Here is a 26,156-nt window from a genome sequence, read left to right as displayed (position 1 = left end):
AAAAATCAGTCACCATGGACTTAGCTATTTTCACAACAGGTTTACATATCATTACTATTTTTTCCGGAGAATTTTTTTGTCTATGCCCATTCACCCACCCACTTTTATTCTGTATTTTGCTTAGCTCCGCCCTTTGTGTTCATTCTTTTTTAACGACTTGTCTCATTTTGGAAAATAAGGCATATACAAATGTAGGGAGTATGCATGAGTTTTGAGATAATACAAGATGAGTGACTATTTATAGATGAGGTAATATATCATGTGACTTGATTAATTAAAGTTTGAAAATCTTTTGAATATTCAAAATTTCCCAACTTTGGCAGGGCAGCATATAAACCAGCATTTCTCAAATTTGACATCTTTAAGATAAGAGAACTTAAAGTCCCAGAATTCCTCAGCCAGCCATGCTGGGTAGGAATTTGAGGAGTTGAAGTCCATCCATCTTAAAATTGCCAAGGTTGAGAAACACTGATTTAGACCGTGTCCTGTTAATATGGATATATCTATGACATTTCTGATAAATCTATTGCAGCACAAATGTGTACGTGCATGTAGATAGAATTTTGTCATATCTTACAGCAATAATATGAAAATAAATCCTTATTGGGCTCACTGAAATTGAATTCCAAATCAGTGAATGTTACATAATTTATATATCTTCATCTATGAGGATGTTCAGAGGGCAGGAGCCACAGCAGAAAAGGCTTTTCTTCTGGATTTAAATTTAGATGTGATCCATGACTTTATTGTTACAGTAACATTCTTTGAGTTGTAACTATTTTTCTCCTTGGGTATGCCCATCCAAAATAAAAAGAGTTGGCAACAGAAAGGCTTGTGAACCAGATCCATGAAATGATTTGTGATTAAGAATACTGTCGTACATGATTTTACTGTAACACAGTTGGGTGACTACAGCAAAGAGAGTCAGATTGGTGTAGTAGTTAAGGTACAAAACTAGAAATGAGAAGAGCATGAATTCCAATCCTGCCTTAAGCACAAAGGCAGCTGAGTGGGCAGGTCACTTTCTCTCAGCCCTCAGAAGCTGTCAATGGCATACCATTTCTGGAAATTTTGCCAAGAGAGCTGCAGGGACTGCTCTAAGCAGTTGTTGAGACTGATTTGAAGGTGCACACATGCGCATACACAACACCATAGAGTAAACCTGTGTAATGCATTTGATGTCAAAGAATTGTAACTATGAACCAAATGAATAAGATGGGGAGGAGAGGTGCATGCAATCTAAAAACTACCTACAACCCAGGTGGCCTTTCCACACATGCATACTCCCCCACATGCTGAATGAGTGCCTTATTTTCACTATACAAAGGCTCTTCTCTGATGCTATCCTAAAGGAGACATAAAGAGAGATGTTACCAGTCTGAGGCTGAATCTTATGACTTCATTGAGGGACTCAATAGAATTATCTTGCCCCACAGGCACTTGGTAGCTAATTTTAAACTAAATTAGAAACATTTTCCCAGTTCCCAATAAAATGGACTGTGAGCAAAGTGATGCTACTCCTCCTTGTGATGAAGTCATCAACTTCATCACAACTTCATCACAACTTCATCACACCTCTACCTACCTCCAAATTGCCAGCCAGCATGTCCAGTGGTGGCATTGGCTGGGATTTCCAGGAACTGCAATTTCACCATAACTGGAAGACATCAATTTGGGTAATTTATTTTTATATTTTGCAGAATAAATGTCTGTTTGTATCCTTACATTCATAAGATTGCTGACTTGGCTCAGCAAAAATTGACTTGTAGCAATCAAATGAATACTTGTTATAAGGATAGTAATGGAGAGATGATGGAACTGTTGAGGTCTTTGCTTGCATGTGTTTGCATGATTTTTTTATCCTTCTCTACTGGTAATCAAGTAAAGAATAAAAGCAGCTGTGACTCTGTTCTTTTCCACCTTTTACTCAGAGGGCCGAAATTCAAATTTCTGATGTTTTTCTAGTATCATGCCTGTAATTATAAAATAATTTTATTTTCTAACAGCAGCTAAAATATGAAAAAGTTCAAACACTATTTTGAGCTTTTCTGTAACATTTTTGGCTATTTATTTCAAGATGATTTCTGAAATGCAAAGTTTTTAGATCTTCAATATTGAAGTTAGTTTGGGCTTTTCGTTTCAGAAACAAACTATTTTATCTGGATTAGTGCATATACTACAATGTCACAATAGGATTTCCTTGGTTTATGGTTTAATTTATGTGTTAACTCGAGTAATATGATTTATTCAGTAAATTGTGACAATGTAAAGTGTGAATATGGCCTTTTTTCTTCATGTAGCTTTGAGCATCGGTTTAATTCATAATTTATTAAGTGTTTATCCTGTAATAAAACTGTCTTTTAAGTGCTATGTGACTTGATTTTGTCTGTGTATGTACATTTGACATACACTGCTTTTCAAAAATTACAAAAAATACTGCATTAAGGAAAGCATACAGTGACTATCCATCTATATATCTAAATCTAGAGCCTTGATAGTACAGTGGTTTAGTGCACCCTGTTATTAACACAGCTGCCTGCAATTTCTGCTGGTTCGAATCTCTCCAAGGCTCAAGGTTGACTCAGCCTTCCATCCTTTCTAAGGTAGGTGAAATGAGGACCCAGTTTGTGGGGGCAATAAGCTGACTTTGTATAAAATATACAAAAGAATGAAGGCTATTGCTTAACGCATTGTAAGCCGCCCTGAGTCTCCGGAGAAGGGCGGCATATAAATCAAATTTTTTTAAAAAAAAAATCTTATCATTAAAGGATGTGGAATAGAGAGATACTCCAATTCTAATTCATAACGCTAAGACAGCCTTTGTTACATTGGTTGTGGATAGGGCTTGTTGGTGATTTAGTTTAAATTCCAAAATGGTGCTTCAGAGTACATAGAGGTATTCTGTTCACACCGAGTATAAGCCGACCTGAATATAAGCCGAGGCACCTAATTTTACCACAAAAAACTGGGAAAACTTATTGACTCGAGTATAAGCCTAGGGTGGGAAATGCAGCAGCTACTGGTAAATTTCAAAATAAAAATAGATACCAATAAAATTACATTAATTGAGGCATCAGTAGGTTAAATGTTTTTGAATATTTATTTCAAAGAAAAACAGTAAACTAGCTCTGTAAGTGCATAGTGTAACTAAATTACACAAGACAGTGTAGTATAAATACCAAAAATAATTCAATAACAATTTAATCTGATACATTGGGTTAAGTGATATAGGACTTGATCTAATTTCAGGCAAGTTTAAGCCTCTGTTAAGAAATACCTGCATTCTCTCTCTCTCTCTCCCTACCTTTTTCTTTTTTTCTCTCTTTCTTTCTTTGTCTCTTTCTTTCTTTCTTTCTCCCTCCGTTTCTCCTCCTCATCTGGCATTCTTAGAGCTCCACTATTGATTAGTTTAGCCTGAGCAAGGATAGCTAGCAGCCAGCCTATTACAATAAGCTCTCAACTCAAGTTAGAGTGCACCTGGGGATCTCCCTAAACAGTGAGGATTTCTTTGTTTCTTTCTCCCTTGAATCCACCCCCTCCCCCTCCCACAGCCCGTTTTGGCTTCCAGGGGGCTGCAGGGAGTTTTGCTAGGCACCCCCCCCCCCCCACGCCCCATTTTGGCCTTACCAAGACTCCCTGCAGCCCCTGGAAGCCAAAACAGGTTGCAGGAAAAAAGGCATTCTTTTTCTCATTCGAATATAAGCTGAGGGGGGCTTTTTTCAGCATAAAAAATGAAAAATACATTCTTGTTTTGATTCCATAAGAGATGTTTTGGAAACATCTTTAGTAACTCATTTATCTTTCAGACTATAATAAGCCTGTGCAAAAAAAATACCCTTTTTCTCAACACACACAGTGGGGATGAGTTTAATATCTATTGGCTGTGGTAAAACAAAAAGCACCACTCAAATCAAGCACAATACATGTGGTATTCTGTATTCTCTATTTTAAAAGCAATGTGTGTAAATGCACACTATTTTCCTAGGTATATCTAGATGCTGCCTTAGGCATATCTAGATGCTGGTTTGAGGTGGCCTCTGGGTAATAATAGAGGTCTTTGTGCGTTCGTCTTCTATGTTGCCTCTATGAACCTCTAGTGGTATAACAAATGACCTTCCTAAGACAACTAATAAATATGAGAGGAGATGCTTGGTGCAAGATGGACTGAAGGGCATTAATGGAAAGTATTGTTTCTCAATCCAGTCCCTTTCATTGTTTTAGATGGCAGCTCTTGTCATACCTAGGCAATGCGCTCTTGCCAACTGATCATTAATTTGTAGTTCAATACATGTAGAAAACATCTAGAAGTTGTCTGCCCCACTGAGTAGTCTTTGGATAACATTTCATTTGGGTTTAACTTGATAGCCTACCTTTTCACAAAGAACTTAGCATTGTCTATTCTCCTAATAGGCTGCGGAATGGTCCAGGAATGGGTTGATACAGTCTAATCTGCCTGGAGACTGAGTCATAATCTTTTGGCCACGCCTCCACGTCTCTCTGTCAGGCCCCAGTTTTCGACTCAGTCATCTGACAGAGACATCTTTGGCAGTTGCTCTTCAATCAATCCATTCCTGGACCATTTCAACATCAGGTTTATTACAATTTATTGCAGGCTTGCATGCTGGCCAGATCAGCCTTGCTTGGTAATGTTGCCGCTGCCCTTGGGGGGCCTGTTAGGCCTTCTGGCCTTGGCCAGATACCTAGGCCATCATCATACAACTAAAAGGAGCACCCCCCAAGTCCCCCTGCAGCAAGGCTCCTAAACCGCTGACACAGCTGCTGCTCTCCAGAGCCATGTGGTGTACGGCAGTCCCTTGCAAGCACCGCCATCACCATTAATCCTAGCCTCGTGACAAGGCTTTACAGCTGAGAGGTGGCTCTCAGGCCCGCCGCCACTGCTACTGCTGCTCTCTGGAGCCTCGCAGCATGCCTTTAAGCCTGAGCAGCTGTTTTTTTCTCCCAACCTCACCGCTGCCGCCACTACTCTCCTGAGTCGCACAACGAAGCTGGTCAGCGGCTCGCAGTGCCACTTCCTCTTCAGCCATCGCTGCCACTGCTGCCGCTCTCCCGAGCCACGCAGCATGGCTCCTCAGCTGGGAGGTAGCTCTTCAAGGGCCCCCATTGCTGTCACCGCTCTCCAGGACCCCACAGTGAAGAGGATTGATCGCTGAGGCCCTCATCGGCCTGCTGGGTGGCACACCCTTCTCCTCCCAGCGGGTGCATCGCGAAGCCGCCTCCGCCTCTGTAGTGGCCATTTTGTCTTTTGTCTTCTGCAGCCACACAAGGGCGACCTACTTCGTACGAGCACCAATCAGCCTCAGGCTGCACCCTTGGCGACTATTGCCATTGTCTGAGTGGGCCCAGAGAAAGGGGGGGCCTTAGGAGCTGGCACTTACTCTGGGTAAGCCGCCCTGTGGCAGATTGAAGGTCTGTCTTGAGTGAGCTGGTCAATTTGGTCTCCCAAAGTGACCGCTACCATCTTCTGTCTCCACGGGCACTCCAGCCTATTGAGCCAGTCAAAATGGTGGAGGTCCCTAGGCCTCAAACCACTCCTGAGGCATCCATCTGCAGAAAGACTTCCTGCAAGTCTAAACATGGCCACAAAGCCTCTCAACTCTCCAGTACAGAACTGAAGGACTTAGAACAGAGACAGAGGGCCTTGGAAAAGCAATTTTCAATGGCAGAATGGAGACAAGCTCAATTGGAAACCCTGTCACAATTTAGTGTTCAGTCTGTTTCCCATCAACCACAACATGAGTTGACCACCCCCTCACCCCGGGCCTCACTCCCAGAGGGCGCAGGTGGCCTTTCCCCAGGTCCAACCCTACCAACTCCACAGGAGCAGGCTACTAACCAGGAGTGCTCTAAGAAGCGGCATCCTTTTGCATGTTCCCCCCAGGCGGAGAACCCCAAGATTACTCCTGTTCCGGAGTCTTTTGAACTCCAACTGGGTGAATTACCAGATAGAATCCAATTATTGGTCTCCAGAGCCATATTGCTGCAGGCATTCATAGCCACTGCTCTACCTCCCTGGTCTCAGAATATCTTAGCAGGCAGGCTCACACATTGCCTTCGGCTAGTCTGACAGATCCCTTCCCATCACTCATCCTCCCACTCAGGGGGCAGTGTTGACCTGGTATCAGGGGAGGAGACTCAGAGAGACCCTGATCTCTCTGATGATGAGGAAGGTGTCCTTCTGGACACCCCAGCTTTCACAGGGCTCTTCCCTTCTGGCTTTTCAAGTCCTTGTTACACAAGGCTACGGCCGATTTACAGGAGGACGAGCCCATAGTACAGCCCCCTGCCCCAGGGCGGGCCAGTGTCTAAACAACTATTCATCCCGGCTGCCAAGCTTTTCCTGGATGTTGTCCAGAACCAGTGGAACAATCCTGCCTCCCTGCCAACTCCCAGTGGAACAGATAGAAGACACTATAATATGGCACCGGCCTTTAGTCACTTCCCGCAGGTCCCATCGGTGGACGGTCCGGTTGCGACCTTGTTATCCTCTTCGTCTTACATGGCAGGGGATCCTTCTGAAAACCTAAGACCCGAGGATAGGAAATTCGATTTATCCTTCAGAAAGACACACCAGGCAACCGCTTGGGTGATTAATGCCGCTACCGTGGGGTCTTTCTTCAATTGTTCCACCATCTTATGACTGCAACAACTCCAATCTAGATTGCCACGCTCCGAGGCCCGGCTCCACCAGGACCTCAATAAAATCCTTGCCACCACACAATTCTCAGCTGACACGACAATTGTGCCCTGGGCTCGACTTCACTTGCGGAACCTCCAGTGGTTCCTGCTACTGTTCCAATGGGCCAAGGTGTCAAACTCCTGGACCCCGGTTCAGGTCCCTCTATGTTGTGGTCTGGAAGCAGCCTGTGGAGTTGGCAGTGGAGTTGGAAAGCAATGAGTCTGAGGAAGAACATGGGCCAGTCCTGGAGGCTGGGAAAGGGCCGGATGAGGGCTCTGCTTCGGAGGCAGAGATGGGGCCAGGACCACCAGGGAGTGAGGTACGGACTCCAGAGCCTCCAGAGACTGATAGAAGTGAGGCAGAGGAACAGGAGGAACTGTTCTTAATGCACACATGAGAAGAGCTGCCAGAAGAAAAGAGCAGCTCAAGCAAAGAGGACAACTTGGGAGTAGGGCCAAGAGATGATTGGCCCCTCCCATAAGACTTAAAACAGACCAGCAATGGCGTTTGGGCTTTGCCGGAAAACAATGTTGGTAGCTTCGTCTTCTTCATCTACGTCTTGCATTTATTTTTGTATCTGTGACTTCTGAATGTTTGGCAAGAAAGGCCTGGATCAAGGTTTGCGATAAGACTGAGGAATTTGTGTTGGGAGGAATTTGCTTTAATTTAGTTGAAAGATGCTCGGAATGAAGTAATTCTCAGCTGTTCGAATAAAGTTTGTTTGTTTTTTCACTGATTGATTTTCCTACTACTTACTTGGGCCTGGGTCACAACACTCTAGTGGTCTGATGTTCCCTCTGATGGTGGACGTCCCCTGCCCTGGACAAAGGGACAGTGTTCAAGGAACCCCGGAGGATCTCCATCACGTCAGACGCCAGCTTCTATGGCTGGGGAGCTCACCTCGACCACCATGTGATGCAAGGTCGCTGATCCCCCCAGGACCTTGCCCACAATATCAATTGGTTCGAGCTGAGGGCGATCCACCTGGCCCTAAGACACTATCATCTACTAGTGCGAGGCTGACATGTCCTCGTTCTTACGGACAACACTGTGGCAAAGGCACACGTCAACTGCCAGGGTGGTACCAGATCAAGGCGCCTCATGGAGGAGGCCCTCCGCTTTGGGCGGTGGGCAGAAATAAATGTTCTCTCCCAGAAGACGGAACACATTGTGGGCTCGTCAAACGCTCAGGCGGACTTCCTGAGTAGGACCACGGTGGACAACGCCGAATGGCGTCTTCACTCCGATCTCTTCCTGGACATCTGCTCCCACCTCGGCTAGCCTCTGGTGGACTTATTCGCTTCTTGCCTGAATGCACACCTTCCTCGCTACATCTCGAGGTTTCCGACCCAAGGGGCAGAGGGAACCAATGTGCTCCACTGTGACTGGCTTCCTGGCCTGCTCTACGCCTTCCCGCCCCTACCCCTGATCCCAGGGGTGATCCACAAGGTCATCTCGGAAGGGGCGGAGGTGATCCTAGTGCCCCTCATTGGCCCCGGAGACCGTGATTTGCGGATCTCGTCGCACTTTCCATCTCACGACCTTGGAGAATTCCCTCACGGAGGATCTCTCTCAGCCAGGGGGTCCTATTCCATCCGGAGCCTCAGTGGCTCCAACTGACCACCAGGCACTTGAAGGGGTCCTCCTGAGTGGGATGTCTTCTCGGATAGGGTCATCCGGACCTTTCATGCGGATAGGAAGCAGTCCACTATCCGGATCTACAACTCCACCTGACAGTTATTTTCTATCTGGTGCGCCGTGCACCACATTAACCCTATCTCAGCTTCTGTTCCACAGTTTCTTCAGGACGGCCTCAACAAAGGACTGGCTCACAACACCATCAAACTGCATGTGGCCGCCCTCTTCACTGTCCTGTCAGGCTTGGACAGGGAGCCACTCGCTCATCACCCCGTCACCCGCAGGTTCCTCCCAGGTGCCAGTAATCTGCGACCTCCGGTTGTACACTGCTATCCCACTTGGGATTTGCCTAAGATCCTGCGGGCCCTGACGGAACCTTCCTTTGAGCCTCTGAGAACGGTGAGCCTCCGTCACCTCACCCTTAAGGTGGTCTTCCTGGTGGCCATTATATCCGCAAGGCGCATATCCGAACTAGCGGCTTTTTTAGTAAGGGCTGACCTATGCATATTCCATCCGGATAAGGTAATCCTATAGCACGACCCCTCCTTCATTCCCAAGATTAACTCCTGGTTTCACCGTGCCCAGGAGGTCACCTTGCCTAACTTTTGTCCTCGGCCTACCCGTGCCTTCGAGAAGAAGTGGCATACCTTGGATGTGCGGTGAGCCCTCAAGGTGTACATTACACGTACTGCGCCCTCCAGGAAGTCCGAGGCTCTCTTGGTCTCTTTCCAGCCGATGTCGATTGGCACCAAAGTGTCCTCTTCGACTGTAGGTTGCTGGATCAGGGCGTGCATCACCTGGGCATATGAGACGCATGCACTGCCACCACCTATATGCATTACTGCACATTCTACTTGTAGTGTAACGACCACCGCTGCTTGGGCCACACAAGCTTCCCTTGAGGAGATTTGCAGGGTGGCTACCTGGACCACTCCTTCTCCTTTCATCAGGCATTATAAGCTGGATGTCTTCGCCTTTGTGGAGGCATCTTTCAGGAGAAGGGTCCTTCAGCAGGTACACTTAGCCATGGGTGCTCCAGGCCCATTGGCTTACCGCATTTAGGACAGCCAGGCTTTGGTATGTCCCATTCCTGGACCATTCCGCAGCCTATTAGGAGAAAGAGCATTGGTCCTACCTAAACACCAGTTCTCTTCAGCTGCAGAATGAACCAGATCCACCTGTCATTGCCTGGAGCTGGAGCTTTACTAAATCCATTGGGTCAGGTAAATCATTGCAGTGATCCAGCTGATGCAAATTATAGCAATAGCACTTACTTATATACCGCTTCACAGCTCTCTCTAAGCGATTTACAGAGTCAGCATATTGCCCCCAACAATCACGGTCATTTTACTGGCTTTGGAAGGATGGAAGGCTGAGTCAACCTTGAGCTGGTGAGAATCGAACCGCCAAACGTTAGGCAGCTGGGAGTCAGCAGAAGTAGCTTGCAGTACTGCATTCTAACCACTGCTCATAATTATTTGCAATACATGATGCCCTGCAAATTATGTATGACACAAATGTTGTAAATCTGTGATGACATCAATATGCAGATAATAACATTATGTTATTTCCTATATACAGTTTTCCAGAAAACCAAGGGAGGGAATAGACAGACTGAGATACATTGATATATTGTTTATATTAGGATTATTTTAAAAATGTTCAGAATATTTTCACCTTATAATGATAAGCGAATTTAGTAACACCCATTGATAACAGCAACAAAAAGATACTCAGTTAGTTTTTTTAAATGGCTCTTAAACTTGCAACTGTATTTGTGTGTTCTAAAATGTTGTAAAGAGAATAGTTGATTTGTGCTATCAATTAAAACTTCAAAATATGGCACAAATTATTTGTGTGCACGCTCTTGTGCAAAATTTAAAAATAGTGGATGGGTGTTAGGCTTTGACCATTACATTAACCATTTGCTCCTAAATAAGGCAATCTTTTTCAAATAGTAGAATGAGGAACACTTTAGCAAAACCAAGGCTGTGTTAATGAATCAGCTCAAAAGCTTTGTGCTGGGCAGGGATTTTTAGAATTTGAGGGAGGCTGAAATAGAAGTTTTTATTTCAACCCTGACTTTTTTATTCTTATGAGATTTGTTCAAGGCCGCATTCAGAAACCCCCTCCCCACACTCTTTCATCTCATCTCACCTATGGTGTTCAAGCATTTGGTATATCTGTGAGTCATTTTCTGACTTCAGTAGGGCTGGGGGTGTGAAAAACAAGTCAAGTCTTACGAGTGCCTTTGGACATTTGTATGGACCACTTGCCCTGCAGTGCCTTTAACCAAGCACATCTTGAAGTGCTGTTTTGGTTTCAAATCTGAAATGCTGCATAGTTCTATTGCCTGTTGCAGCAAAGGGGAGTTCTAAACAAAGTTATGGTTAGGAAGCTGCTTCCTGTTTTCTCCTTCAGTGCAAGAATCTGATAAAGCATAAATAGCGTGGTCTCTCTCGAAATTGAATGTGGCTTATAAAATGGTGGTAGAAGTAATGTTTCCTTCAGCAGCTGCTACTGCTGAATAACTTTGTTCTGGTTCTTATTTACAGATAAGGGCAATAACAAGTAAGAGCAAAGAATAAAATAGTTTTTAAATATTTGCAGCTTGTAAAGGGGGTAGTGCTTTATATTCTCTGTTCCTGGGTCAGATGAGGCAATTGATTGGGTAACAAAGAGAGAAGGGTTGCTGGAGTAAGATCTGTGGATTTCTTGGTCAAAGTGAAAGGGGGTTTAAAAAGAGGTTTAATTAGCTCAATTTATCACCGTTAGAAAAACACCCTAAGAAAGGGGTCTCCAACCCCCGGTCCATAGCCTGGCACTGGTCTGCAGCATGCGAGAAACCGGCCACTCAAAGATGCAAAGCGAAGCCCCATCCATGGGATGCAGGCAGCACACGAAACCAGCCCCCAGCTGGTCTGCGGAAAAACCTCTCTCCACAGAACCGGTTGGGAACCACTGAGCTAGGAGACTGTATACAACTAATAACATCAGCAGATGCTGCTCTGTTGAGGCCATTGACTGATGAAACCAATTTGTTGATTTCCCTCATTATTCTTCCATATCACAGTTTTGCTGTGAAAAGCACTAGTGGGTTTTAACAAGATTCCTGATTAAATAAGTTACTATAAAATTCCTTTTTCTGAACTACCGGTGATTATGGCTCAGTGTTCACACTTCCTCGTCTAAATGTTGTTTGTAATTTTAAAAGTTTGAGAATTCTTCAGCAGTGAAACCTGTACTCTGGACAAAGAAAATCTAAATTCTGCATTTTACTAAAGTATTACAAAGGCAGAAAATTAACAAGATATATTTCAAAACTGCTTCTTCTGATTGTGGAAATGATATAAGAGGTATTTTATTTATTTTTATCTTGCCTTTATTATTTTTATAAATAACTCAAGGTGGTGAAGATACTTAATACTCTTTCCTCTTCCCCACAACAATAGAATGTATATCACTGCAGCCATTAATAATTACAGCTTAAGCTTAATTACAACATATAGCTGTGTGTTTGTGAGGGTTAAAGATGAATTTCTCAAGACTATCTATAGCATATCTGTTCTCTTTTTTGTGCCCCATGTAAAGTTTTCCTTCTGCATTCTTCTGAAAACTGTTTGAGCGCAGTGAAATTGGCTAAACCAATGTTGATTAAAACTGGAGGAACTGCTTTCTTTTAATTATTTTCATTTTGCACCAGGCTCAACCCAAACATTTTCCAAACCTAGAAGACTGAAATCTTAGTTGAAAATCTTCTCTGCAATCTAAACTAAGCCAGGGGATTTTTAACAGGTGATAATGGAATTCACTCCTTCTAATTCTTTTACTGGACTGGGAAATTTAGGTTATGGGAAGTCATGTATGTCTGCAGCAGCAGATGCTCTCCCCAGGAGTCTGCATTCAGGAAATATTGGAACTTGATGTAACCTCTATTTTGAACCACCAAGGAGAGGGGGATTTGAAGACATCCAATAAATGACTCTAAAGTCACTTTGAAAAGTATTAATCTGGGCAGCAATTGTTTGCCAAGGTTGTTATGGTGAACTGAAAGTTGCTGCTGTTGAGAGGAGTGGGTGATACGGTAGATATCCTTTGTGCTATACTTGTGCTTACCTGAGAGGTGCAAGGATGGGTGTTAGGAATGTTGATGTAATTAGATCTTGATTTCATCTAATAAAGCACTCCTTAAGATATTAAGTAAAAGGGAGACATTAAAATCATTGGATGCAGAATAGCTATGCCTGTTGTGTAAATTTATACTCAAGCTTTTGAAATGGAAAACATCTTAGCGGATTTTGAGAACTCTAACTAAAAATACAGTTCATTATCTCTATGATGGGAGATTTTGACTTGATTGTATTATATCATTCATCCACTTAGAATGATTTTGGAAAAACAAAGCTCTCTGCTGCCATGAAGCCTATATTTTATTTGGGGGCATTCCCCTCCCCCAAGGAAACAATACAACTATACTTGTTTTTCATTTTGTGGAATCTGGTTTGTTTTAAATATATATATCAAGTGTTCTTTCTTTTTTGAGTTCTAAACCATACTGACTAGTGTCAGTACTCAATGACAGCAAAGTAGTTTGATTACCCCTCTCCCCTTAAGCTTTATTTGTATGCAATTGTATGTTACATATTTGCAAGATTGTAAGCGGTTTATAAATCGTAAAATTACAAAATATTCATAAATCAAACCATCCTAATAAATGTATTACTAAAGCTATTAATAAGAAGTTTTGTTATCTCCATTTGGTTTTATGGTTTTTCAAAATGTCATAGCAGTGGGGAAACCTGACTTGGGATGAAGCTGTTCTGAAGTGGACAGACTACTGCTTTGTATCCAATATTTTACCCAGATGCCTCGTTAAACTCTTATACACACAAATATGATTTCATTTTGACCTGTGGGGATATGGTTCAAATGCACAAGGCATTTTTTTTTTAAATTTGATTTATATGCCGCCCTTCTCCGGAGACTCAGGGCGGCTTACAATGCGCTAAGCAATTTCAGAGCAACTGAAGTTCATAGTGCAAATAATAAGATATAGTCTATATAGTCTTCCGTATTAGATGTACCTTATCCATGAAGTGTGACATTTACGTAGTCCAAAGTGCATTATTCACAAAGCAGAACAAAAAAAAATAGAGTTACATAGACCAGTTTACTGGTTTTCTACCTAGCTATTTCAAACTGCAAATCTTTTTTTCAGGTTCTGAACACAGTAAAGATTTTTGTAATATATTAATACACAATTTCTGATTGGTTTCACACATTACATTAATCCATCATACATTTTATTTGGTTTTGAATTAATATGCTCTTGTGATCTGTCACTCTGGTTTATGAATCAGTTTCTGGCTTAGCATGATTTGTTAAGCAGACAGTTCTAATTTGCTTAAGAAATATGAGAATCAATTATGGTTTAGTATTCTGTTTATTTTTAAAGTGACACAAACATCTTATTTTTGGTGCAATGGGATTACAATTTTATTTATGGAACTCTAATAATGCCTACTCAGCATGGCAAACAGCAGTGAATTTTTCATGCTGGGCCAAAGGTTCAAACTAGAGCTTCCTGTTCTAGAACTTCAGATTATGTCACAGATGTTGACAGCATTCACACAACATAGATATTTGCCCAATGAACATTTATCATTCTCTTGTTTTTTGATAATATGCTCAGTATCTTTTTGAGTCTCCCTGGTCACCATTTCCTTTTTTAAAAAAATAACCAAAACAACAAACGGTAGCCAAATATACAACAAAGTATGAGATGCTAAAGTATATTCTGTCTTCACCCAAAGGGTGAAGAGGAGGAATTAACTTGTTTGGAAATAGATGCTATACGAGACTGGGAATTAAAACAATTGAATCTACAACAAGCCACTGTTAACCTTAATATACTTAATCTGAAGTCAAATCTGGGTTAGGGTAATATACTAAGCCAAACCGTAATATTGTATAGCTATTCTCAGTATAGTGTCAGTGCAGTTGTTACTTTAATTATATTTCTAACAAGTTCATCCAGTTGGTCAGCGTGCTGTTTGCAGATAGATCCATTTACGTTGAGGCACCTCATTTTGGATAGTGAGACAATGTCTGTTCAATCTGAAACCATTTATGGGAGGAAGCTCTCTTGCATTTCATGAGTCTTACTTCTAAGTCAATATGCATCAGAATGTATTATTATTGAAATTGTCACTGCATGAATTTACAGATTAACATTCATATCTCTTGCATTATGCCAAATAAAATATTAAGAGCGAAAAACTCCTCTACCAAAAATGTTGAGAACATGAAAATATGAAAATTCTGTTCCTGACTAAGGAGATTAATATGTTATCTATATACTTCCTCTAAGCCAGCGATTCTCAACCTGGGGGTCGCGACCCCTTTGGGGGTCGAACGGCCATTTCACAGGGGTCGCCAAAGCCCTCTCTCGCCCCCCCCCACGCCTTCACTCACCCTCATCCTCTGCCTCTGTTGGATCGCCCGGTCGCCATTCGCTTACCTCGCCCACTCCCTATCTATTGCTGCCTCCGGAGTCCCAGCTGATGGCTAGAGGGAAAAAAACTTCAAATTCTTGCCGCGGGGCTTCAAAGAGCTAGCTGCAAAGAGGTAAATTCCTGGAGCAAATTTGTTTCCCCCTAGCTATGCTGAAAAAGCGAAATTGAAAGTAAAGAAGGGTCTTTGCTGCAACGTGACAAAATGAGGCAGAGAGATTTCTTTTTCTTTTTCCTCACCAAAAAAGGTAGGTGCAAAACTGTAAACAATGGGAAATTTAGGGCAAAAGAGGAGGTTCAAGATTTTAAAACACAAAAGAAAAAAAGCTCTATTTAACTAGGGAATTGTAATAATTGAGATACTATTAATTGTATATTGTGTTGAAAGCAGAAATGGTTAAGTTGTGGTTTGGAGGAATATATGGGGGAAATTATTTGGTTTATTATTATTGGTAAATATAATTAATTGATTTGTAAGAAATTGGATTGCATGGAAATAATTGGAATATTCATGTTCATATTGATTAATATACAAAAAAGATAGTTATATAACTAATTGATTTATATTAAAATGTTGAATTTGTATTAAACAACTGTATTACATAATTACATAATTAACCAATGTGAGGATGGATACAAAAATAGATGACAATGCGAAGGGGTATAATATAGAATAGAAGGGAAAAATTGAATTTGATTAAGATTAGAGATGAGGATGAAGGGTAATATTGGTTTTTTTAAAAAATAGATGAGGAATAAATATGGCAAAAAGGAAATATAGAAATTGTAAATTTAATTGAAATGACTAAACACTGTGTTGGAAGAAATATCCTTTTGGGTTCTGCTCCAAGTGGGGAAAAAGACACTGGAAACATGGAGACTGCTTGGAAAGATGGTTTAATGGTGGACAGGATCACATGGCTTGAGTTCCTGAACAGAAAAGGGGCAGATACAGTAAATCCTAGAGTTTTTATGCTCTCTCTGGCTTTGCATTTCTTGGGGCCCCGAAAGAGTATCCTGATTTGTTGTCAGACTCCTAGGGGGTGGGGGTCTTAGCTAGCCTTGCTGGCTGATGGTTACATGTGCTTCCCAGGTCACATGCTTCCCAGGTCACATGTGGTGAGTTTCGGTTGCTAGATGGGGTCCATTGTGTTAGTTTCGGTTGCTATTGTGTTGCAAATGTCCTTTGACAAAGGATTGACTTTCTGCCTCTGGCCCATCAACAAAGGGTGGGGGGGCAGAAAGGTGGGAACTGCTTTGTCTGTAAAATATGCTTCTCCATTTCTCATCCAGGGAAATATAATATTCTGCCTTTTTAATATTTCCCAAAATATTTCATTTTGGAAAGAGGTGGGTGCTAACCTCCTACAACTGTTTAAATTTGTGAACCGGCCAAATACTCTGTTCAAAGAAAATACGTTGTATGTTTGTATGTGTGTTTCTAATTATTGCTATTTATTGCTATTTGTTCTCTTTTATTCTTTAAAGTTAACAATTCATTCTTTATCTTAATATCTTTATATTTGTTTGGGGTTGGCTTTCTTCCCTTTCATCTTTTTTATTGTACAGCAATCTTTCTCCTCAAACCTACCACCTCTGTCTTTTCTTTCCTTCTTATTTTCTCTTCCCCCCCCTCTTCTTCTCCCTACTTCCTCTTTCTTTCTCCTCCTCCTCTCTTCCTCCCTCTCTTACCCTCACTCCTACTCTAATTTCCCTTCCCTTCCTTCATCCCTCTCTATTGCTGTATCCTTTTATGCACAGGGACTACTCAGAGGGCTGAAAAAGTTATTTTTGACTGGTCCTCGCACTTTTGACCAGTCCTCGAATTTACAACTGTTCTCACATTTTACGTTTTTTGCCCTATCTTATACCATGTTGAAGAGAAGCAGTTGTGAAATGAGTGACATGGTTGTTAAGAATGCTGCACAGGCATAAATGTGAGGATGGTCATAAGTGTGAGGACCAGTCAAAAGTGCGAGCACCTGTCAGAAATGACTTTTTTCAGCCCTCTGAGTAGTCCCTATACACATAACCATGGCCACCCGGTCACATGACCAGCTAGCCACGCCCACCCAGTCACATGACCTCCAAGCCACGCCCACAAAATAAGCCACGCCCACAGAACCGGTAGTAAAAAAAATTTAGAACCCACCCCTGGTTGGGGGTCACAACATGAGGAACTGTATTAAAGGGTCGCGGCATTAGGAAGGTTGAGAACCACTGCTCTAAGCGTACTTACCAATCTTTTCCAGTCTGTATGACCAGTCTTCTTCCATGTGTTTGTATATTGCACAGATTAGCACCTCTTGCAGCCTAACTAGTTCAATGGCTATTTCATCTGCACTCATCTTTTTCTATTCAACAGCCGATCCATTGCCTCTCATACCATTTCTCACTTTCCAGTGGAGTCAGCCTCCTAAACATTTTCTTGCTACAAATGTTTCTGTCCTTCTAAAATGACATTTGTAAAGGAATCAGTTAGTAGTGCCTGTCAACCACCTTTATCCTCATTTGCCTTTTGTAGATCTCTTCAATACCTGCACTTCCATATTCCTATTATAACGGTAAATTTTCCTGTGACTTACCTGATATTTTAAAAGCATCTTTCCTTGTTTTTCACTGTGTTGTAACATTCTTAAAAGATTTTTTTTCTTTTCTTGCTTGATAGTTTGGCTGCCATATTTCCTTGCCACAGCAGTTTTTTACCCTACTGGTTTTCCTTTCCTGAAAGCCACTGTCATTTTTTTTTCTGAACTTCATTTTTTCTTTTTCTAATTCTAATCATGTATTAATCTGAATTTGATCTCATCTGTCAAATGATGTTTGCCTGTGGAATTTGTGAAAAAGTGCTAAAAATAAATATTTTTTCTTGCAAAACTAATTATCCATTGCAATTACCCTGTCTAAATCTTCTGGTAATTCCAGGTTTCATCTTTCAAACTTTCACCTTTCTTTCCAATAACCCATTACTTAGCTTTTCCGGGCTTTGAATTGAGAAACTTCAGTGTTTTCCATGTAATTCATATATAATTAATACCACAAATTATTTGTTATTCCATTATAAAGTGGGACAGATCCTTAACAATATCCTGTTCTTAATATTACTGCTATTGCAGTTCTTAATGTGGTTTTATGCCATAAATCATTTCTCAACTAACTCACACCATCTTGGAGTGCATTCGTGAAGGTGATTTCCTTGCCTCGGTCGACCTGACCGAGGCCTATTTGCATGTCCCCATTTTTCCACCCCACCGTAAATTTCTCCGTTTTTACTTTAGGGGCTCTCACTATCAATATAGGGCTCTCCCTTTCGGCCTTTCCTCTGCGCCCAGAGTCTTCACTAAATTGATGGCGGCCCTTGTCGCTCATATTCGGTCCCTTCCCATTCGTATTTTATTTTACTTGGATGACATTCTCATCCTTTCCTCCTCCCTTCCCGGGGCTCAGCAGGATGTCTCTACTTCTATCCGTTTATTTCAAGCTCATGGTTTCCTAATCAATTGGGCCAAGAGTTCTCTAACGCCTTCGACCCGTCTCCAGCATTTAGGGGCTGTCATCGACACGGTGTCATCCATGGTGTTTCTTTCCCCGTCGCGTCAGGTCAGCTTATCTGACCTGGCTTCTCAATGTCTGGACGGCCGGCCCATGTCTGTTCTTGCTCTCTCCCGTCTTCTGGGGAAAATGGTGTCCTCCTTCGACATCGTCCCCTGGTCCCGCTTACATAGCAGGCGCCTCCAATGGTTCCTTCTTCCCTTTCAGCGTTCTCTATCTGTTTCCTCGTTGCGCAAAGTCTCCCTTCCTTCGAAGGTTTTGGACTCTCTAAAATGGTGGTCTTCTTCGGCTATTGCCAATGGCACCCTGTTTCGAGAACCTCATCGGTCTATTCTTACGACTGATGCGAGCCTTTCCGGCTGGGGGGCGCACTTAGATTCCCATATGGTTCAGGGCCTTTGGACCGAAGCGGAGAAGGACTCCTCTATTAATTTTCTGGAATTACGGGCGATTTTTCTCGCCTTACGTCATTTCCTTCCCCTTCTTCAGGGCAAGCACGTTCTTGTGTTAACCGATAATGTTTCCGCCAAGGCCCACGTTAACAGGCAGGGTGGCACCCGCTCTAGATCCCTCTTTCACGAATCCTTACAACTCGGCCTCTGGGCCGAGACTCACTTGGCCTCTCTGACGGCTTCTCACATTTCTGGCAAATCTAACGTTCAGGCTGATTCTCTTAGCCGCAATTGGGTGGACCATTCTGAATGGCAGCTTCACCCTGACCTCTTTCTGGACCTTTCTCACCGCTTTGGCCTTCCCGAGGTTGACTTGTTCGCTTCCCACTCCAACCATCAGGTCCCTCGTTTCCTTTCCAGATTCCCGTCACCAGGAGCAGAGGCGGTGGATGCCCTTCGCTCTCCCTGGCCCCGGGGGGTGCTTCTTTATGCCTTCCCCCCCCTGCCTCTCATCGCACGGGTCCTCAGGAAACTCCTACAGGAGAAGTCGGAGCTGATCCTCATAGCTCCTCATTGGCCTCGCCGGCCCTGGTTTTCGGACCTGGTCTCCCTGTCCACGGCCAGTCCATGGCGAATACCGGACGAGCGAATTTGCCTTCTGCAGGGGGCTCTGGTCCACCCAGAGCCCCAATGGCTACAGTTAACCGCCTGGAGACTGAGCGGGGATTCTTGACGAGGGCCAACATCCCCCCTGCCGCCATCAAAACCATCCAGGCGGCGCGGCGCCCCTCCACAGCTCGTATCTACGAGTCTACCTGGCGCTCCTTTTCATCATGGTGCTCGGCCCGCCAGGTTTGTCCGACTTCGCCCTCGGTTGAGCACGTCATCGGTTTTCTCCAGGAAGGCTTCGACTCTGGCCTTGCCCCTTCTACCCTGAGGCGGCAGGTAGCGGCCTTGGCTTCCATCTCCGCATGTGCTTCTCTGACAACTGTTACCAAGGATCCTCTGATCCGCCAATTTCTGCGGGGCGCTTCCAACTTGAGCCCCCCGGTCATTCACCGTTTCCCTACCTGGGATCTCTCAATGGTCTTGTCCTCTCTCACTCAATCGCCCTTCGAACCTCTCCGGACGACTTCCCTGAAATTTCTCTCCTTTAAAGTTTCGTTTTTGGTGGCGATTACATCCGCTCGTCGCATTTCCGAACTGGCCGCCTTGTCGATCCGACAAGACTTATGCGTTTTCCATCACGACAAGGTAGTCCTCCGTTTGGACCCCACGTTCCTTCCCAAAGTGAATTCTGTATACCATCGATCACAGGAGGTCGCCTTGCCCAATTTTTGCCCTCGCCCGTCTCACCGGCTCGAGGAACAGTGGCACAAGCTCGACGTCCGTAGGGCTTTGCGGATATACCTTTCTCGTTCTGCCTCCTTTCGCAAAACCGAGGCTTTATTCGTCTCGTTCCAACCTACCACGATGGGGATCAAGGTGTCTGCTCCGACCTTGGGCCGATGGATCCGGGCCACAATTGCCTTCTCTTATGAGTCACAGTCGCTTGCGGTCCCCAACAGGGTGACTGCACATTCCACCAGGAGTGCAGCCACCTCCGCGGCTTGGGCTACTCAAGCGTCCTTGGAAGAAGTCTGCAAAGCGGCGACTTGGTCTACCCCGACACCTTTTATTAGACACTACCGTCTGGATGCCTACGCGTCGGCTGATGCGGCGTTCGGCAGACGGGTCCTACAACGGGTCCATGTTTCCTGATCTGCGGCTCGCCCGAGTACTGCCCTCCCGTTGGACATCAAGCTTTGGTATGTCCCGCGCTGCCTGCCGTTCCCAACCAGGGAGGAGAAAGGGCGTTGGTCCTACCTGATACGCCCGTTCTCTCCCGCGGGAGGGAACGGCAGGCAGCCCCCTCCCTATTGGGGCTGCGCCTTCGGGTGTCGGGGTGGGGTGGGTCGTACTCACCTTTCCTTTCTATCAGCAGGAGACACGCAACAGTCTGCAGTGATTACCTCGCCGATAAACTGAAGAGAGCAGCAGGAAGGGCGGGGCTAAACGTCATTGCAGACCCGGTCCTGATTGGTCTACTGACTGAGTTTACCCGCGCTGCCTGCCGTTCCCTCCCGCGGGAGAGAACGGGCGTATCAGGTAGGACCAACGCCCTTTTTCTTGCTACAAATGTTTCTGTCCTTCTAAAATGACATTTGTAAAGGAATCAGTTAGTAGTGCCTGTCAACCACCTTTATCCTCATTTGCCTTTTGTAGATCTCTTCAATACCTGCACTTCCATATTCCTATTATAACGGTAAATTTTCCTGTGACTTACCTGATATTTTAAAAGCATCTTTCCTTGTTTTTCACTGTGTTGTAACATTCTTAAAAGATTTTTTTTCTTTTCTTGCTTGATAGTTTGGCTGCCATATTTCCTTGCCACAGCAGTTTTTTACCCTACTGGTTTTCCTTTCCTGAAAGCCACTGTCATTTTTTTTTCTGAACTTCATTTTTTCTTTTTCTAATTCTAATCATGTATTAATCTGAATTTGATCTCATCTGTCAAATGATGTTTGCCTGTGGAATTTGTGAAAAAGTGCTAAAAATAAATATTTTTTCTTGCAAAACTAATTATCCATTGCAATTACCCTGTCTAAATCTTCTGGTAATTCCAGGTTTCATCTTTCAAACTTTCACCTTTCTTTCCAATAACCCATTACTTAGCTTTTCCGGGCTTTGAATTGAGAAACTTCAGTGTTTTCCATGTAATTCATATATAATTAATACCACAAATTATTTGTTATTCCATTATAAAGTGGGACAGATCCTTAACAATATCCTGTTCTTAATATTACTGCTATTGCAGTTCTTAATGTGGTTTTATGCCATAAATCATTTCTCAACTAACTCGACCTGCTCATACCATCCAAGTTCTCTCATTCCTAAACATCAAATTTAGAATTATTTTGACAATTTTAGATTTTCCTTGGTTCAGTATCATAACAGATTGGGGAAGGCCTGTGCAATATAGATAAATGCTTCTCATATTTTGTCCCCCAGTTGTACTGGTCCTCATAAAATGTGGAAATGCCCTTTCAATATGAACAGTGACTACATGTCCTTGTGGTTCAATTTGGCCACATCAACTTTCAGATATAACTATGAAATTTCAACATTTCCCCCCAATAAACCTTAAAAGTTTTGAAGTTTACAGGGAAGGATGACTTGACTAGGAGCTCATAGTCTTGCCAGCATCATTCTCAATGAAGATACTGGGTCCCCCCGAAATCCTCAAGAAGTAAAATCAAGTCTACAAAATATAATCCAGTTCTCCAACATGTGGTGGTTCCATCTACCATTGCACTTCAAGTTTTTCTCCTAAAGGAAAAAGAGCATTGCCTGCCTTTGTTAATCCAAAGTGCTGCCATAATACTTTATCAAATCAGAGCCTTGCTCATAATTGAGATTGTGGGACATCTTTTTGCTTATTTCTTCTCCTTGTTTTCATTGGATGGGTATTCAGAAATTGAAATTATACAAGAAGACTCTCCTTAGAAGCAGTCCTGGTTCTGGGTATCAAAAGACCAGAATCTTGCAGCATAAATAACAATTGCAATAACAATAGCACTTATATATTTATATGCCACCCCACAGTGCTTTACAAATGAATCAAAACATTTTTTAAAAAAAATGAATAGCGTCTGTTATCAGTTCTTCAGAGGGCATTGGTTATTATAATCCAAAAGTTATACTTTAATTTTTTAAAGTACCTCAGTCTGACATTGCACATTGTTTTGAAAACCTATCCATAACCCCACAGAACTACAAGGACTGCTATTTCTAGCAATTCCAGATGTACATTTTTTCAGGTTTTGAATTTGCTTATCAAAGCTACCAGTAGTGAAGGAGTCACTGAAGCAAACTATTACCTCAAAGAGGAAAAAAATCACTTCATCTCTACATGACACAGTGCCTTGTTAAGACAAAACAAAGCCACTTCCCATAGTCCAAGTAAATTATTAGAAGTAACAAGTGTCCTCTTTTCAAAGCTCTCAGATTAATTAACATCACATACATTTCTTGTATCTTCTTCTCCAAATCAGGTAAAAAATGTTCCTTACTGCAACATGATAAAAATCAGTATTTTAAAAAATCTTTTACATTGCAATAATCTTTTGAACTAAGAGATTTCTCTAGTGTAGTGAATCTTAAGATGCTCAATTGTTCTAATGTGTATATGTTGCTATTTAGACCAGCGGACAGCATGACAATACATGTGGTTTTATGGAAGATTTACTATATTCCTGGTTAATTTTTGACATGAAATATGTGATGAGAATTCTTGCTCATCAGAAAAATGGTTTTGGATACAAAATTATCAGGAGTCCTTAATGGAAGTTATACGGTAGTATTTTAAGTACTAATGGTGTTCCTAAAAGTTGCACTTAAATCTTGTCTACTATGTAGACAGTAGCATTTAGGGAGATGACAAACATATCTGATCAGTATACAGATAGTCTACTAAAAACTGAATGTCACAAAAACATTCTTATTCAGTCACAGAAAATAATTTGTTAAATAGAGGAAATTGTCAAGTATGCTTTGTCCCCTCTACTCCAATCTCCCCTATTAATGGGGAAAGTCTTTAGCAAAGCTCATTAGTGCTTTGCGTGATTTTGTGTTGTTGTTTTCAATTCTTGCAAAATCCTTGATATGCAGAATAGTTTTCTATCAGGCAGACCTGTAATATGGAATAGTATGGTCAACTGAATTTTTGACCATGGTTTGCTTTTTTTTTGCTTCCTTTCTGTGAAGAATAATTTTCATTTTATAAAATTCATTTTTGTCTGTAATTGCACTTATAAAAATCAAATATTTTAATGAGAGATACTTGATTCTTGTGACAGACTTACTGGCTCCACCTCTTCTTCCAGAGGAGCAATCCAAGGCTGCCGGTATGCTTTGGTGCCAATAGAGCAAGCTGAGACTTATTCTGAATTTACTTAGATCCTGCCTCTTAGGCCAAAGACAGGATCAGTGTAGACAAGTCTAAATTGTTATTTTTCTGCTTTTGGTATTGTGTGTGTGTGTGTGTGTGTGTGTATTGTGTGTGAAGTTGCTAGAGGTGGAAGCACTATAACATGACTGTTGACAACTGACATAACTGGAGGCAACCCAAATCCTTTTGATATGCAAGAAAGAAATCCAAAATGGTATTTCTTTTGCTGATTAAAAATATAATAAAGTAATAGATAGCTTGTTGCTCCCCCCCATCTGTTTGGTAAGGAGGAAGTAGTTCTCAAAAATATAGGCTGGTTTAACCCACATAATAGTAAGGATAACTCTGGTCAATGTTTTCCTTCCCCTTTCTACGAATTTGGGAATAAATTATAATGAACGGGAGAAATCCTAGATAGATATATAAATGAATAGGCCTAGCTTTGTTTGTAAGGCTTATCTTAATTTAAAGGTTCTGGAGAACCCAGTGTCCTCTTAAAGCTTATTTAATTATAAGGAAATAAAGGGAAATTATACTGCACATTATAATTCTTGGGAAGATATTTTCTTAAAATGAAAAGGCATACAGTATGAATGCCTGGAATTTTTTAAAAATTAGCTTTAGGAATGTCCAAATGCTCTTCAGTTTGGTTAGATAGCAGCATTTCTAAACCACTCAGAATGCTGTAAAGCACTATGGAGTGATATATAAGTCTAAGTGCTATTTCAGTCTCTAGCTTATTTGCTTGCTGTTTAAGTGGCAGTTGACTTTGCCTCAGTGATTTGGACAAGATGACTTTGGATGAGCAAAGTGAAGTCACAATTGGCTTTCCCCCCTTTTTTATTTATATTCTGCCTTTATTATTTTTACAAACATCTCAAGGCTGCGGACATATCCAACTCATCTTCCCCCTCCTATGATCCCCATAACAACCATTCTGTGAAATGGGTTGGGCTGAGAGACTGATTTGCCCAAAGTCACCCAGTTAGATTTCATGTTCCAAGGTAAGATTTTTGAACTCAGGGTCTGGACTTTAATCACTAGAGCAAACTGTCAAGGTTTAAAAGAGTAGGCATTTTTAGTTCTTCAAGAGTTCTTTTGGTTAAGGAGATGGATAAAAAAAAAAAGCTTTAAGCTTTTGAGCCAACAATGCAGGAAATGTAAAGCTGCCTTATGAACCCCAAATATGATCATCCTTGATCAGACCGTCTCCCTTTCCCCATGTTATTTGAAAAATAACCACCAGATGTGCCTATATTGGCATATCTGGTTTGTCCTGATGGATGTTTATTGTTTGAAATAATAAGTTAAAGTACTTTAGTTGGTGAAGTTTCAGAAAGGCGCTATCTTTGAAAGAAGAGCTATAAATGGAGGCATCTTCTCCACAAAATTGGAATTAAATAGGCTGTATTGCCATGTTTTTATTTAAAAGTCTCCCTCTGCTTCCTTACTATACATTTACAATGCGTAACTCGGATTCTGCATTTATAATATGTATATTCTCTAAAGCAAAGATGGAATTACAATCTTAAATTTTGATTATGTCCAAGGCTAGAAAGAGAGAAATGTATTAACGATGTAATTTACCTCAGTGAGCTGCAGCGCACCAACCAACCGCATTTAAATACAGTTACTCATCATTCAGTACAAGTTCACATTGCAACATGCTGAAGTAGCAGAGGGGGAGCAACAATTCTTTCGGCCGGGGAGGAAAACAAGAGTTCATGTCCGAGATACAGGAATCTTTCCCGCCTCCCCCTGCAGGTATCAGCGTATTTCCTTGCTCGGGTCGTTTTGCGCGGGTGCCTTATAATCCCCGTGTCACCCAGATCCTCCGAGACCGCACCTCGGCTATGGTTGCCATGACGTCGCCCCGCTCACTCCCCCTCGGTAGGCTTTGGCTTCGCTGCTGCCGCGTGCAGCTCGCTCGGACGCGCCCAAGCACGACTGCGCGAGAGGGCCGTGGGCTTTGGCTAATTGTAGCGGCGGATCCGGTCACGTGCCGTAGCGCTCGGGGCCGCGCCTCTACCCCTCCTCCCCAGTTGGCCCAAGCCAGGCTCGGGCGCGCGCGCTCAGGTCCGAATGTTGTGAATAAAATGCGCCGTTTGTTACACCCCGGCGGCGCAGGCAGCTCTTAAAGGACCAGAGACCCCGGGTGGCCGGCGCCTTCTTCGACCTCCCCGGCTCTGGGGGCAACTCGGAGGAGGCTGCAGCTCTCTGCAAGCGCCAAGGAAAACAAAGAAGCGACCGGAAACAGCCGTGGGGGGCGCGGGCACGGGGCTCGGAGCCGGCGCCCAGGAACCACGGCAGAAAGGAGGGCTGATGTGGGGTGCAGCTGCACCCGGAGAAGTGGAGCAAGCAGGCAGGTAGGCAGA

At 42.8% G+C, this 26,156-nt stretch overlaps 1 protein-coding gene and 1 long non-coding RNA gene across 6 annotated transcripts in view; one reads left to right on the top strand and one right to left on the bottom strand.

The window, feature by feature from the left end:
- Positions 1-26,156, top strand: part of RNF44 (ring finger protein 44) — an 89,947-nt gene that overhangs the window by 36,825 nt on the left and 26,966 nt on the right. Inside the window, exons 3-5 of one of the 5 annotated variants that reach the window (XR_015732597.1) lie at positions 19,212-20,939; positions 21,057-21,096; positions 21,201-21,243. The exons of 3 other annotated variants lie outside the window; for them this stretch is intronic. The gene's annotated coding sequence lies outside the window, so the exon portion shown is untranslated. Of the gene's footprint in view, positions 1-19,211; positions 20,940-21,056; positions 21,097-21,180; positions 26,148-26,156 lie in introns of those variants that run through there. One more of the 5 variants, XM_060688479.2, reaches the window with a different exon arrangement.
- Positions 1,502-25,409, bottom strand: LOC148115496 (uncharacterized). Its single transcript, XR_015732598.1, has 3 exons — positions 25,369-25,409; positions 17,087-17,298; positions 1,502-1,973 (listed from the first exon to the last, which is right to left on the bottom strand). It is a non-coding gene; the product is annotated as an uncharacterized LOC148115496 (long non-coding RNA).

The sequence above is a fragment of the Pantherophis guttatus genome, chromosome 2, assembly GCF_059756535.1.
Source record: "Pantherophis guttatus breed Tessera chromosome 2, ASM5975653v1, whole genome shotgun sequence".
In the NCBI taxonomy this organism is placed as follows: Eukaryota; Metazoa; Chordata; class Lepidosauria; order Squamata; family Colubridae; genus Pantherophis; species Pantherophis guttatus.
Note: the sequence above shows the minus strand (reverse complement) of the source record. Positions and strands in the feature narration are given on the sequence as shown.